The following is a 15,481-nucleotide window of genomic DNA, read 5'->3' as shown; positions in this document are numbered from 1 at the left end:
ATGTATCTCAGGAATGCAAGGGTGGTTTAACATTAACGGTTTGAAAGAGGGAAAAAACATACAATCAAATCAACAGACGAAGGAAAAAATGCATTCAATAAAATTCAACAACCATTCATGATAATCTCAGCAAACCAGGAATAAAAGGGAAGTTTCTTAACCTCATAAAGAATATCTACTGAAAACCTATACCAAACATCATTCATTCTTAATAGTTAAAATCTGTAAGTATGCCCTTTAAAGCAGGGAAAAGATAAGTATGGCTCTTCAACATTGCACTGGAGGTCTTAGCACACAGAAATAAAAGAACAAGTATCATGATTGCAAAGGGAGAAACAAAACTGTGTTAAACACAGATGATATGCTTAGAAAATGCAAAGGACTCTATAGAAAACTTATCATTCAAAGAGTTTAACAAGTTGTCTTGCTGTAGACTGAAAGTGTGTATCCCCCCCAAAACTCATACGTTGAAATCCTAACCACCAATGTGATACTCCGGCCAATCAGATACTCTCTTTGAAGATCTGAGTCTTGGGAAAGCAACACGGAGATGCTGGAACAGCTCAGAGTTCATTCTGGCATGGGTAGTGGTGGCCCCTGGTACCCAGTGACCACAGATAATGGCAGTGGTGATGATGCCAGTGGCAGGACCTAGTACCCAGCAGTGACAGCATCTCAATTAAGCCATTCATGATCTGGATTCTTGTTTTCCTGCCCACTGTCCAAACTCAAGCTCCAGCCTTGCCTCTAAGAGCTAGCCAGCATCTCCCCAAGAAACTCCTTTTCTAAGTTAGAAGGAGTGGATGTCTTTATTTGCAACTATTGGGTTGGCCAAAAAGTTCGTTCGGGTTTTCCGTACGCTGTTAACACTCTCTTAACACTTTTGGATCAGCCAGCTTAGGCTAAGCCATGCAGTGGTAGAAAAAATGACCACTCCTCAAATCTCTGTGGCTTACAAAAACAAGATTTAGTCCTTACCTTAATGTCCATTATGGGTCAGCTGTGGTTCCGTTCCATGTCATCACCCCTCTGGACCCAAACTGATGAACCTGAGCTAGCGGAGCAGCCTCTGTCTGATATACTGCAGGTCTCACTGGCTGAAAGAAGAGAGATCAAAGTAATACCCCTGCTGGCTCCCAAAGCTTCCACGCAGAAGCGATGTTCATCATTTCCACCCATGTCATTGGCTAAAAAGCATGTCACACACTGGGGTGTACAATCCTTCCAAAGGGAGGGGCACTGCAAGTCACATGGCAAATCTGATCTGAGGGGTGTGGTGTTCTAGAACTGGTCCACTGGGAGGGTCACCAAATATTTGAACAGTAACACAATATAACACAGCTCTTACAACTCAGGGCTTTGTTTTATTAATTTGGTAAGTTTCAAATTGCATAACATCAATGAAATAAATTTATTTTGAATAAGTTCCTTTTCTGCAGATTGGGTTTGAAACATGAACAATAGTTAACGTTTGATCTAGTTTATTAAAGTTGGATGCGGGCTTCCAAAGTGTGGGGTGGAATATGCAGAAAAGAAACACATATGAACACAAGTTGAAATTCCGCTCTAAGTAAAAACCTATTTTACAAAGTTTCATTAAGCATCTACCATGCCCAGAGTTAGCCTCTGGGCTTTGAGGGATATAAATACAACTAAGAACTTGATGGACAATTCAAGGGGAAAAAACATGTCCACAAATAATATAAGGCAATGATAAAATAGAGATAGAATAGAGAAAAATTCATAGGATTAGCTAAGTGTGAAATCCCCCAGCCTAGAGATATAATGTAATTGTGTGAGGAAGGGACTACTTTACAACAAGGGACACAATTCAAATGCACAGTAATTTTATACCACAGGGTATGTGTGTTTAGATGGAGACGTGCAGGGGAGGAGAGACTGATCCAATATGTTGCTAAGAATTCCTAGCTTTAGTCCTTACAACGGTTATAATGATGACATTTGATTGAACTCATCTTTGTCAACTAAACTAAGAAACTAGGGGAAAATATCCAAATTTCCGTTTTCTTAAAGAAAAAGAATTTTATGACCTTTGCCTTCTAAATAAGAGGAGTTTTTTTTTTTGCTTTCAGAATGTCAAGTTTGGGCCGCTTAAAGGAGCTCCAGAGACAGGCGCGAGCCGCGGCTATCAGCGCGGACCCCAGAAACGGGCATGGGACGCTAAGGCTGCTACTGCTGCCACCAAGAAGCCTGTGTGCAAGCACAGGTCACTCTCCACACCGCTGCGCCCGGGAGCCGGTGCAGCCCGCCACTGCCAGGGTCCCCTGATCCAGGGACAACTTCCCCGGGAGAACGCACGGTGCGCCTCGGGCTGCTGCAACGTCACGACGCCTCTGACGCCGCAGGCTCGCCCCGCCTCCTCCATACCGCTCCCTCCCCCCGGCCTGAGTGAGCCAGAGCACCCGAAGCAGCTGCTCCTTTAACCCCGTCCTGTCTGAGCGAAGAACAGATGGCCTCAGGCGACCTACAGGCAGAGGCGGGTCCAAATCCAAAGCTGAAGCCCGGCAGCTGTGCAAACAAAGAAGAGAAAGGGAAATCTCTCCCAGCAGCCTCAGAAGCAGCGGATTAAAGCTCCACAAACAACTTGATGTACCTGCATCTGTTGAATACCTGAACAGACAACGAATCGTCCCAAATATAGGAGGTGGACTTTGGGAGCAACGATATATATATTTTTTCCCCTTTTTCTCTCTTTGTGAGTGTGTATGTGTATGCTTCTGTGTGTGATTTCGTCTGTATAGCTTTGCTTTTACCATTTGTCCTAGGGTTCTGTCTGTCCGGTTTTTCTTTGTTTTTTTTTAGTATAGTTTTTAGTGCTTGTTATCATTGGTGGATTTGTTTCTTGGTTTGGTTGCTCTCTCTTTCTTTTTTTTTTATTACTTAAAAATTTTTTTTAATAATTACTTTTTATTTTAATAACTTTATTTTATCTTCTTCTTTCTTTCTTTTTTTTCTCCCGTTTATTCTGAGCCGTGTGGAGGACAGGCTCTTGGTGCTCCAGCCAGGCATCAGGGCTGTGCCTCAGAGGTGGGAGAGCCAACTTCAGGACACTGGTCCACAAGAGACCTCCCAGCTCCACGTCATACCAAACGGCAAAAATCTCCCAGAGATCTCCATCTCAACATCAAGACCCAGCTCCACTCAATGACCAGCAAGCTACAGTGCTGGACACCCTATGCCAAACAACTAGCAAGACAGGAACACAACCCCACCCATTAGCACAGAGGCTGCCTAAAATCATAATAAGGCCACAGACACCCCAAAACACACCACCAGACGTGGACCTGCCCACCAGAAAGACAAGATCCAGCCTCATCCACCAGAACTCAGGCACTAGTTCCCTCCACCAGGAAGCCTACACAACCCACTGAACCAAACTTAGCCACTGGGGGCAGACACTAGAAACAAGGGAAACTACGAACCTGCAGCCTGTGAAAAGGAGACCCCAAACACAGTAAGTTAAGCAAAATGAGAAGACAGAGAAACACACAGCAGATGAAGGAGCAAGGTAAAAACCCACCAGACCTAACAAATGAAGAGGAAACAGGCAGTCTACCTGAAATAGAATTCAGAATAATGATAGTAAAGATGATCCAAAATCTTGGAAATAGACTGGAGAAAATAAAAGAAACGTTTAACAAGGACCTAGAAGAACTAAAGAGCAAACAAACAGTGATGAACAACACAATAGATGAATTAAAAATTCTCTAGAAGGGATCAATAGCAGAATAACTGAGGCAGAAGAACGGATAAGTGACCTGGAAGATAAAAGAGTGGAAATAACCACTGCAGAGCAGAATAAAGAAAAAGGAATGAAAAGAACTGAGGACACTCTCAGAGACCTGTGGGACAACATTAAACACACCAACATTCGAATTATAGGGGTCCCAGAAGAAGAAGAGAAAAAGAAAGGGACTGAGAAAATATTTGAAGAGATTATAGTTGAAAACTTCCCTAATATGGGAAAGGAAATAGTTAATCAAGTCCAGGAAGCACAGAGAGTCTCAAACAGGATAAATCCAAGGAGAAACACGCCAAGACACATATTAATCAAACTATCAAAAATTAAATACAAAGAACAAATATTAAAGGCAGCAAGGGAAAAACAACAAATAACACATAAGGGAATCCCCATAAGGTTAACAGCTGATCTTTCAGCAGAAACTCTGCAAGCCAGAAGGGAGTGGCAGGACATATTTAAAGTGATGAAGGGGAAAAACCTACAACCAAGATTACTCTACCCAGCAAGGATCTCATTCAGATTTGATGGAGAAATTAAAATCTTTACAGACAAGCAAAAGCTAAGAGAATTCAGCACCACCAAACCAGCGTTACAACAAATGCTAAAGGAACTTCTCTAAGTGGGAAACACAAGAGAAGAAAAGGACCTACAAAAACAAACCCAAAACAATTAAGAAAATGGGAATAGGAACATACATATCAATAATTACCTTAAATATAAATGGATTAAATGCTCCAACCAAAACACATAGACTGGCTGAATGGATACAAAAACAAGACCCGTATATATGCTGTCTACAAGAGACCCACTTCAGACGTAGGGACACATACAGACTGAAAGTGAGGGGATGGAAAAAGATATTCCATGCAAATGGAAATCAAAAGAAAGCTGGAGTAGCAATTCTCATATCAGACAAAATAGACTTTAAAACAAAGACTATTACAAGAGACAAAGAAGGACACTACATAATGATCAAGGGATCTATCCAAGAAGAAGATATAACAATTGTAAATATTTATGCACCCAACATAGGAGCACCTCAATACATAAGGCAAACGCTAACAGTCACAAAAGGGGAAATCGACAGTAACACAATCATAGTAGGAGACTTTGACACCCCACTTTCACCAATGGACAGATCATCCAAAATGAAAATAAATAAGGAAACAAGCTATAAATGATACATTAAACAAGATGGATTTAATTGATATTTATAGGACATTCCATCCAAAAACAACAGAATACACTTTCTTCTCAAGTGCTCATGGAACATTCTCCAGGACAGATCATATCTTGGGCCACAAGTCAAGCTTTGGTAAATTTAAGAAAACTGAAATTGTATCAGGTATCTTTTCCGACCACAACGCTATGAGACTAGATATCAATTACAGGAAAAAATCTCTAAAAAATACAAACACATGGAGGCTACACAATACATTACTTAATAACGAAGTGATTACTGAAGAAATCAAAGGGGAAATCAAAAAATACCTAGAAACAAATGACAATGGAGACAAGACGACCCAAAACCTATGGGACACAGCAAAAGCAGTGCTAAGAGGGAAGTTAACAGCAATACAATCCTACCTCAAGAAACAAGAAACATCTCAAATAAACAACCTAACCTTACACCTAAAGCAATTAGAGAAAGAAGAACAAAAAACCCCCAAAGTTAGAAGAAAGAAAGAAATCATAAATATCAGATCAGAAATAAATGAAAAAGAAATGAAGGAAACAATAGCAAAGATCAATAAAACTAAAAGCTGGTTCTTTGAGAAGATAAACAAAATTTATAAACCATTAGCCAGACTCACCAAGGAAAAAAGGGAGAAGGCTCAACTCAGTAGAATTAGAAATGAAAAAGGAGAAGTAACAACTGACACTGCAGAAACAAAGGATCATGAGAGATTACTACAAGCAACTCTATGCCAATAAAATGGACAACTTGGAAGAAATGGACAAATTCTTAGAAATGCACAACCTTCCGAGACTGAACCGGGAAGAAATAGAAAATATGAACAGACCAATCACAAACACTGAAATTGAAACTGTGATTAAAAATCTTCCAACAAACAAAAGCCCAGGACCAGATGGCTTCATAGGCGAATTCTATCAAACATTTAGAGAAGCGCTAACACCTATCCTTCTCAAACTCTTCCAAAATATAGCAGAGGGAGGAACACTCCCAAACTCATTCTACAAGGCCACCATCACCCTGATACCAAAACCAGACAAAGATGTCACAAAAAAAGAAAATTACAGGCCAATATCCCTGATGAGTGTAGATGCGAAAATCCTCAACAAAATACTAGCAAACAGAATCCAACAGCACATTAAAAGGATCATACACCATGATCAAGTGGGGTTTATTCCAGGAATGCAAGGATTCTTCAGTATACACAAATCAATCAATGTGATACACCATATTAACAAACTGAAGGAGAAAAACCAATTCAACACCCATTTATGATAAAAACCCTCCAGAAAGTAGGCACAGAGGGAACTTTCCTCAACATAATAAAGGCCATATATGACAAACCCACAGCCAACGTCATCCTCAATGGTGAAAAACTGAAACCATTTCCACTAAGATCAGGAACAAGACAAGGTTGCCCACTCTCACCACTATTATTCAACATAGTTTTGGAAGTTCTAGCCACAGCAATCAGAGAAGAAAAAGAAATAAAAGGAATCCAAATCGGAAAAGAAGAAGTAAAGCTGTCACTGTTTGCAGATGACATGATACTATACATAGAGAATCCTAAAGATGCTACCAGAAAACTACTAGAGCTAATCAATGAATTTGGTAAGGTAGCAGGATACAAAATTCATGCACAGAAATCTCTTGCATTCCTATACACTAATGATGAAAAATCTGAAAGTGAAATTAAGAAAACACTCCCATTTACCACTGCAACAAAAAGAATAAAATATCTAGGAATAAACCTACCTAAGGAGACAAAAGACCTGTATGCAGAAAATCATAAGACACTGATGAAAGAAATTAAAGATGATACAAACAGATGGAGAGATATACCATGTTCTTGGATTGGAAGAATCAACATTGTGAAAATGACTCTACTACCCAAAGCAATCTACAGATTCAATGCAATCCCTATCAAACTACCACTGGCATTTTTCACAGAACTAGTACAAAAAATTTCACAATTTTTATGGAAACACAAAAGACCCCGAATAGCCAAAGCAATCTTGAGAAAGAAAAATGGAGCTGGAGGAATCAGGTGCCCTCACTTCAGACTATACTACAAAGCTACAGTAATCAAGACAGTATGGTATTGGCACAGAAACAGAAACATAGATCAATGGAACAGGATAGGAAGCTCAGTGATAAACCCATACACATATGGTCACCTTATCTTTGATAAAGGAGGCAAGGATATACAGTGGAGAAAAGACAGCCTCTTCAATAAGTGGTGCTGGGAAAACTGGACAGCTACATGTAAAAGAATGAAATTAGAACACTTCCTAACACTGTGTACAAAAATAAACTCAAAATGGATTAAAGACCTAAATGTAAGGCCAGACACTATCAAACTCTTAGAGGAAAACATAGGCAGAACACTCTATGACATAAATCACAGCAAGATCCTTTTTGACCCAGCTCCTAGAGAAATGGAAATAAAAACACAAATAAACAAATGGGACCTAATGAAACTTAAAAGCTTTTGCACAGCAAAGGAAACCATAAACAAGACGAAAAGACAACCCTCAGAATGGGAGAAAATATTTGCAAATGAAGCAACAGACAAAGGATTACTCTCCAAAATTTACAAGCAGCTCATGAAGCTCAATATCAAAAAAACAAACAGCCCAATCCAAAAATGGGCAGAAGACCTAAACAGACATTTCTCCAAAGAAGATATACAGATTGCCAACAAACACGTGAAGGAATGCTAAACATCATTAATTATTAGAGAAATGCAAATCAAAACTACAATGAGATATCGTCTCACACCGGTCAGAATGGCCATCATCCAAAAATCTAGAAACAATAAATGCTGGAGATTGTGTGGAGAAAAGGGAACCCTCTTGCACTGTTGGTGGGAATGTAAACTGATACAGCCACTATGGAGAACAGTATGGAGGTTCCTTAAAAAACTAAAAATAGAACTACCATACGACCCAGCAATCCCACTACTGGGCACATACCCTGAGCAAATCGTAATTCAAAAAGAGTCACGTACCACAATGTTCATTGCAGCTCTATTTACAATAGCCAGGACATGGAAGCAACCTAAGTGTCCATCAACAGATGAATGGATAAAGAAGATGTGGCACATATATACAATGGAATATTACTCAGCCATAAAAAGAAATGAAATTGAGTTATTTGTAGTGAGGTGGATGGACCTAGAGTCTGTCATACAGAGTGAAGTAAGTCAGAAAGAGAAAAACAAATACTGTATGCTAACACATATATATGGAATCTAAAAAACAAAACAAAAAAAATGGTCAAGAAGAACCTAGGGGCAAGATGGGAATAAAGATGCAGACCTACTAGAGAATGGACTTGAGGACACAGGGAGGGGGAAGGGTAAGCTGGGACGAAGTGAGAGAGTGTCATGGACATATATACACTACCAAATGTAAAATAGATAGCTAGTGGGAAGCAGCCGCATAGCACAGGGAGATCAGCTCGGTGTTTTGTGACCATCTAGAGGGGTGGGATAGGGAGGGTGGGAGGGAGGGAGACCCAAGAGGGAAGAGATATGGGGATATATGTATATGTATAACTGATTCACTTTGTTATAAAGCAGAAACTAACTCACCATTGTAAAGCAATTATACTCCAATAAAGATGTTAAAAAAAAAAATGTCAAGTTTGGCATGTGGTTAACCAAAAACAACTACTGACACAAAAGTTTGAAGAAGTGTAATTGTGACAGATGTAAATGCTAAATTATTTATGTAAATTCAGTTAAAGCTGCATTTTAAATAAAGGTCAGTACAGTTCCTTTGGTTAGTAAATTAGTTTACTTCTTGAGTTTTCAAAAAACCGCTCATGTGAAAGAAGCCAGACACAACAGACCACATATTACATGATTCCATTTATAGGAAATGCCCAGGATAGGCAAATCCATAGAGACGGAGTGTAGATGAGTAGTTGCCCAGGGCTGGAGGGAGGGGGAATGAGGAGGGACTGCTAATGGGTACAGGGTTCCTTTTGGGGGTGATGAAAATGTTCTGAAATTAGATAATGGTGATAGTTGTACAACTTTTGAAAACACTAAAAACCACTGAATTGTAACAAAAAATAAACACACATAAGCTTAAAAAAAACTCTTAAGTTGCAAATAGGGTATTTATATATGATTTGGGGATGATTATTTTCAAAGAGCCACTTTTAAAATTACTGACATACAGCCAAGTACAGTCTGTAATGCATAGATAATTAAGTTAAAACAACAAGGAAATCACCAAGCAACTCTTTAAATTCCATTCCTTATCAAATATTTGTAGGGTCTTCTGGCAAGTAAAACAGTGAACAAACACTTGTTTTTGATCTCCTTTTCCTTATTTATTTCTGGTGACAATGCTATGGAACATGAAAATGGAAAATGCTAAATAAAGGGAAAGGTTATAAGACAACTGGACAATTGTACGCTAGTTTGAGCACGTGGCCTAATACTTGATGGTATATCTGATGCCCACTCAAAGACACTACATGGGGAAGAAAAGCTCGAAAATATTCCGGGAAAAAAAATGTTCTCTTTTCCAATTCTCCATTCACTCCACTCTGAAATTGTTTTGCCTACTGTAAACTACAATCACTCCCTCTAAACTTGTTTTTAATCCTTCGTTTAAATGTACGTATGTATTGATAGGTTATATTCCTGGCTCTTCTGGTTTTCTTAAGCACATAACTTCAACAAATATTTGTTGAGGGCTTTCTATGTGCCAGAAACTGTCCTAGGGGCTGGGGATAAGTTGTGAACCAAAAAGGCAAAAATCCCTGACCCCCATGGAGTGTACAATTTAGTTGGGGGGAGGGGGGAAGCAGACAATAGACCATATAAATAAGCAAGGCATTGTATTTAAATGGTGAATAAGCTCTACGGAAAAAAAAAGTCAGAAAGGGTGCTAGGAAACGTAATAAACAGCCAGGGAAACTTCACTGCCCAAGATGACATTTGACCCAGGGCTTGAGAAAGGTTGGTTAAGTTGTTGGGAATTTGGAGTAAGAGTATTCCAGGCAGAAGCAACAGCTCATGCAAAGGTCCTGTGGCAGGCATATGCCTGGCACAGTCAAGGACTAGCAAGGAGGCCAGTGTGACTGAGTGCAGGACGCAGCAAGGAGGGAAGTGGTAGCTGAGTTGGGAAAGTTAGGAAAAAGTCGAGGAAAGGTAGCAGAGGGGCCAGATAGGTAAGGCTTTAAAGACTTTGCCTTTCTCTTGGAGCCAGGAACCAACAGAGAGTTTTGGGTGGAAGGGTGACATGATTTGATGTGCACATTTCCCAGCATCACTCTGGCTGTTGTACTGGAAATATACCTAGGGGACAAGAGTGGAAGTCAGGCAACCACTTAGCAAGGTACTGTGGTCATCCAAGTGGGGGATGATGCTGGCTGAGATGCAGGATGGTGGCAGAGAACATAATGTGGTCAGATTCTGGATATTTTTAACAGGTTTAATGAAGTATAATTTACATACAACAAAATTCACTCATTTTAAGTGCACAGTTCAACAATTGCTAGAGAGTTTGTGCAGCCATCACCACAATCCAATTGCAGAACATTTCCATCACCCCGGTTGGATCCCTTGTGCCCACTGGCAGACAATTCCCAGTCCCACTCCCAGCCCCCGGCCACTGCTCATCTATTTCTATCTCTATGGATTTGCCTATTCTGGACATTTCATATAAATGGACTCAGAGAAAGTGTGGTCTTTTGTGACTGGCTTCTTTCACTTAGGAAATGTTTCGAAAGTGCATCCTTGCTACAGCATGTATCAGTACTTCATTCCTTTGTATTACTGAACAGTATTTCTTTGAAATGGATAGACCGTATTTTGTTTATCCATTCACCAGTTGATGGACATTTGGGTTGTTTCCACTTTTTTGACTATTACGAATTATACTGCTATGAACATTTACATACAAGTCTTTGTGTGGATGTATGTTTTTATTTCTCTTGGATATATACCAAGGTGTGGAATTGCTGGGTCGTGTAGTAAATTTTTGTGTAACTTCTTAAGAAACTGCCGAGCTATTTTCCAAAGTGGCTGCACCATTTTACATTCCCACCAGCAGTGCACAAAGCTTCCAATTTCTCCACATCCTCGCCAACACTTGTTATTTTCTGACTCTTTTTATCATAGCCATCCTAGTGGGTATGAAGTGGTATCTTGTGCTGGTTTTGATTTGCATTTCCCTGATGACTAATGACGTTGGGCATCTTTTCCTGTGCTTATTGGCCATCCCTGTATCTTATTTCATCTTCTTTGGTGAAGTGTCTATTCAAATCTTTCGCCCATTTTTAAGTTGGGCTTCTGGATATATATTTGGAATGCAGCCAATAGGATTTGTTGACTGCTTGGAAGTTCGATGTGAGAGAAAGAAAGGTATCAATCCTGCATGCCTCCAAGGTTTTTAGCTCAAGTTATGCAAGTATGGAGTTGCCGTTAAGTGGACGAGCAGTACTGGAGAGAAGATCAGAAGCTTGATTTTAAACATGTTAAGGGTGAGGTGCTTATTAGACATCCAAATAGACTTTTCAAGTAGGCTGTTAGACTTATGGGCCTGGAATTCAGAGGAGAGATGCTAGCCTGAAGATAAGGAAGGGAAGTCATCAGCATAAATGCTACAGAAAGCCATGGAACTAGATAAGTCAACAAAGGAATGAGTGTAGATATCCAAGGTGTCCAAGGACTAAATTCTGGACACTCCAAAATTAAGAGGTCAGGAAAATAACAAGGAAGCAGCAAATAATATTGAGATGGAGTGGCCAGTTAGAGGGAAAACCAGAGAAAGCACAACCTACTGCAAGCCACATGGAAAAAGGTGTTCTCAAGAAGGAAGCCAGTGTGTCAACTGCTGCTGATAGGTTTCAGGGCTGAGAATTGTCGCTTGGATTTAGCAACATGGAGGGTGGAGGTGGCTGGTAACCGAGACAAGTGGAAAGTCCAGTGCTGGCTAGGAACTCGGGCATTTCATCCAAAGATATAAGCAGGAAGGCAGAGTTCATAGGCCCAGTTCCTGAGGATGAGTCAGCATTTCACAAGAAGTAACATGCACTAGAATCACTGAGAGCTTTGTGAAGAGATAGATTTGGAGTCAACAGGTCCGGGATGGGGGCCCCGTTTCTGTATTTGCTCCCAGGTGATGCTGATGCCACTGATGCCTGGGCCACACTGTGAGGAGCAAGGGTCTAGGGCTGATTTTATCTGCTGCTTCTTTTCTGAGTGCAGATCTAACCAGAGGCATAAATGGCAACTGCTCTGGGTTGATTCTACATGATTTGCTATGTTCCAGGGGCTTGACGTCATTGATAGTGTAGCTCGAATCTGTGGCTTGAGAAACAGGGAAGAAAAAGGCGGCGCAATGATTGTGGATGGAAGCTTTAGCCCAGTTTGTTGTGTGACTGAAAGAGGGAGGGGCTTCTATGCAGAAATGCAGAGGCCAGGGCCCAGCACACTGCCTGGATAGAGGCCACTGCCTGCTGGATGGCTGTCAGTATGAACTGGCAGGGCGCCTCCCAGAAGGCCCCTTTGAGGAAGCCTGCCAGTATTTCTCGATAATATGTATGCATAATTGGGATACTAAAGGTTTAGAATGACTCACTGAGATAAATATCCAGCAGAGATCCTGTCTCCAATTCCCTCCCTCAGTCCATATGATTTTTTTTTAATAGCTTTATTGAGATATAATTCACAGACCACAGAATTAAAATAGGGTATAATTAAAATATAATTAAAATAGGGTATAATTCAACGGTGTTTAGCATACTGGCAGAGTTGGGCAACCATCACCACAATCAATTTTTGAACATTTTCATCACCCCCCCGAAAGAAACCCCCAAGCCCTTGAGCCACCGTCTCATGTAAAAATGATATCAAAATCCACTAAGATGTTTGGAAACTTTCTGCTCAGCCGTTGTTGAGATTTCACAAAGCTAGGGGGTAAAAGTCCATCTGTTGCATGAAAAAACTCTGCCGAGATGGAAGTCCTCAGTCTGAGGAGACACTAAAGACCAGACCAGATGGCCTAGTAGACTCAGAGACGCCAACACATAGACCACTGACACCTGGGAGTTCTTTCCCCTCGGACATGGGCGAAGGTCTACTTCAGCTGACTGAGGCCTTCCCGGGCACCCTTGGAAATCTCTGAATTTTTTGTTTCCACCCACAAAGGTGAAATTAGCCTATTATGATCTCATTTTGATTATTTAAAAGCAACCGCTGGGAGCTCTCTCTGTTTACATACATTTCGAAACTGAATATATTCCAAAAATAAGAAGTTTTTGAATGGGCCATGTTTTCATTTGCTTATTAATCAGATCTGTAACTTTTCCATGGCTGCTTTCGATTATTTTAAAATGCATGTCATCATATGAAAAAGACTAACGACTACTTAGAACCTAGTCCTATTTGTACCTTGTTTATATTTTTAAAAGAAAGCAAGAACATATCCAACAAATTTATTTTAATTGTTTTTTTTCACTGTCCAGCACGGATGTCTGTGATAATTTAACAAAGGATGCAAAACAGCCTGCCTCTTTTGTCAAAATTGATTATCTGTATCATATAGTTTCCCTAGGTCATAAAGAAAGAGAATGAAAATGTAAAGGCCACTATATTTTATAGGAAATGGCATTTGAAACTGCATTCATATACTTAGTCTTCAAATTCATAAAAAACATATGCATGTCACTTTAAAACTACATGTTTTCATATGTTTAAATTTAAGTATTTTAAAAATCACTTACTTTTCAGAACATCAGGTAAATCACATGGGTGCCACAAGAAGGTTCGGGAAGGTTCCCCTGTGCCAGGAGAGCCGGCAACCACTGCCAAGCATTCCTGGCTGATCTCTCCACAGAGGGAAGCGTGCATAGCACTGCGCTGAGGTGTAGTCTGCAAACCACACACTCCTGTCATTGGAAAAACAAACCACAATTGAAAAACAGTTGTAACTTGCATGGAATTAACAGGAAGACTGGATGTTTCTGGAAGCAAACTGATATGCAAAAATAAAACCAAAAAACCCCACCTGTTCATTATGAATAGTCCTGGCTTTGTCTCCGTGTACCCTTGGGCAAGTAACTTAATGTCTCTCAGCCTCAGTTTTCTCATCTCTAAAGTGCTGGCTGGGTAGTTGTGAAACTTAACTGAGATGCTGTATATAAAGTGCCAGGAATCTAGCAAGTCCAGTGATGGAACATCGTCTCGGCTTTCTCTGCTTGGCTTACTTCATCTCAAGATTTACCCTTAGGGTCACAGCCTTTGTAAAGCCTTCCCTGATCCTCCTGGGTCCCCTGCACCTTTGCCTCTACAGTCTCTCTCTCTTATAGTTCTTGAACTGTAAAATGATTGTGGCTATGTCACCTGCATTTTGTGGGTCCTGAGGCCTGGGATGGCGTCTAGCTCATCTCTTGGCCCCCAGCACTTGGCAGAGTGTAAAGCAATGTGCAATCATTACTGCATAGCATTTCTGGTAAAGCTCAGTAACATCTCTGGAAACCTAATTTTAAATAATAATATAAATGGGATTATATGAAGTTGTCATCAGTTCTCCCTTCAGATTGTGGGCTCTTCTGAAAGCAAGAAGGCACCTTTTATTTATTTATTTAAATTTATTTATTTAATTTATATTTATTTTTGGCTGCATTGGGTCCTCGTTGCTGCACGTGGGCTTTCTCTAGCTGCGGCGAGCGGGGGCTACTCTTCGTTGCGGTGCATCGGCTTCTCATTGCAGTGGCTTCTCTTCTTGCAGAGCACGGGCTCTAGGCGCACAGGCTTCAGTAGTTGTGGCACGCAGGCTCAGTAGTTGTGGCTCACGGGCTCTAGAGCGCAGGCTCAGTAGTTGTGGTGCACGGGCTTAGCTGCTCCGCGGCATGTGGGATCTTCCCAAACAAGGGCTCAAACCCGTGTCCCCTGCACTGGCAGGCGGATTCTTAACCACTGCGCCACCAGGGAAGCCCCAAGAAGGCACTTTTTATAATCTAGGTATTTACAGTAAATACCTCTGAGGGATGTAAGAATATTTTAGTAAAATATTTTGCATTTACTCGGAAGCTATAAATAACAAAGCAAATCTGACCTAAAAGATGAAGGCGCAACCCTTGCAAAGGCAGTGGAGCCCTGCCAGCTGCAGGCTTCTCGACCCGTGTTTAGAGATGGTAACAGGGAATGAAAGGAACCTCTCATCACAGGAAGTGCTCAGAGAAGAGACAGAGCTGCAACTGTATCCAATTTCTAGTCTAAAAAAAAAGTAACATGGACAAAAGGAGAGTGATGTGTGAAATCCCATGAAGAGAGCCCTTCTACATTCAGGTATAACAACTGATGTTTATGTCCTGTGCAGGTATCACCCATAACCATGGCAACCAGGATCCAGGCTATACTGTGCTGAATTTCTGTGCTGTTTGTTATTTTTTATTATAGGCCATGGGTTGGGAATTCAGGGTTGGTTGTGTTTTATGAAACATCCATTTGCAAAACTGCCAATGTAGGGAAGGAAAAAAATCTTTTTTCTCCTAAC

The 15,481-nt window shown here is 40.7% G+C and overlaps 1 protein-coding gene across 1 annotated transcript in view; it reads right to left on the bottom strand.

The window, feature by feature from the left end:
• RAB9A (RAB9A, member RAS oncogene family) overlaps positions 1–15,481 on the bottom strand; it is a 53,919-nt gene that overhangs the window by 25,612 nt on the left and 12,826 nt on the right. Inside the window, exons 2-3 of the mRNA XM_057537933.1 lie at positions 13,707–13,871; positions 979–1,097 (exon numbers count right to left, since the gene is read on the bottom strand). The gene's annotated coding sequence lies outside the window, so the exon portion shown is untranslated. The remainder of the gene's footprint in view (positions 1–978; positions 1,098–13,706; positions 13,872–15,481) is intronic.

This window comes from Balaenoptera acutorostrata, chromosome X (assembly GCF_949987535.1).
Source record: "Balaenoptera acutorostrata chromosome X, mBalAcu1.1, whole genome shotgun sequence".
Taxonomy (NCBI): Eukaryota; Metazoa; Chordata; class Mammalia; order Artiodactyla; family Balaenopteridae; genus Balaenoptera; species Balaenoptera acutorostrata.
This window is presented reverse-complemented; position numbering and strand designations above follow the sequence as displayed.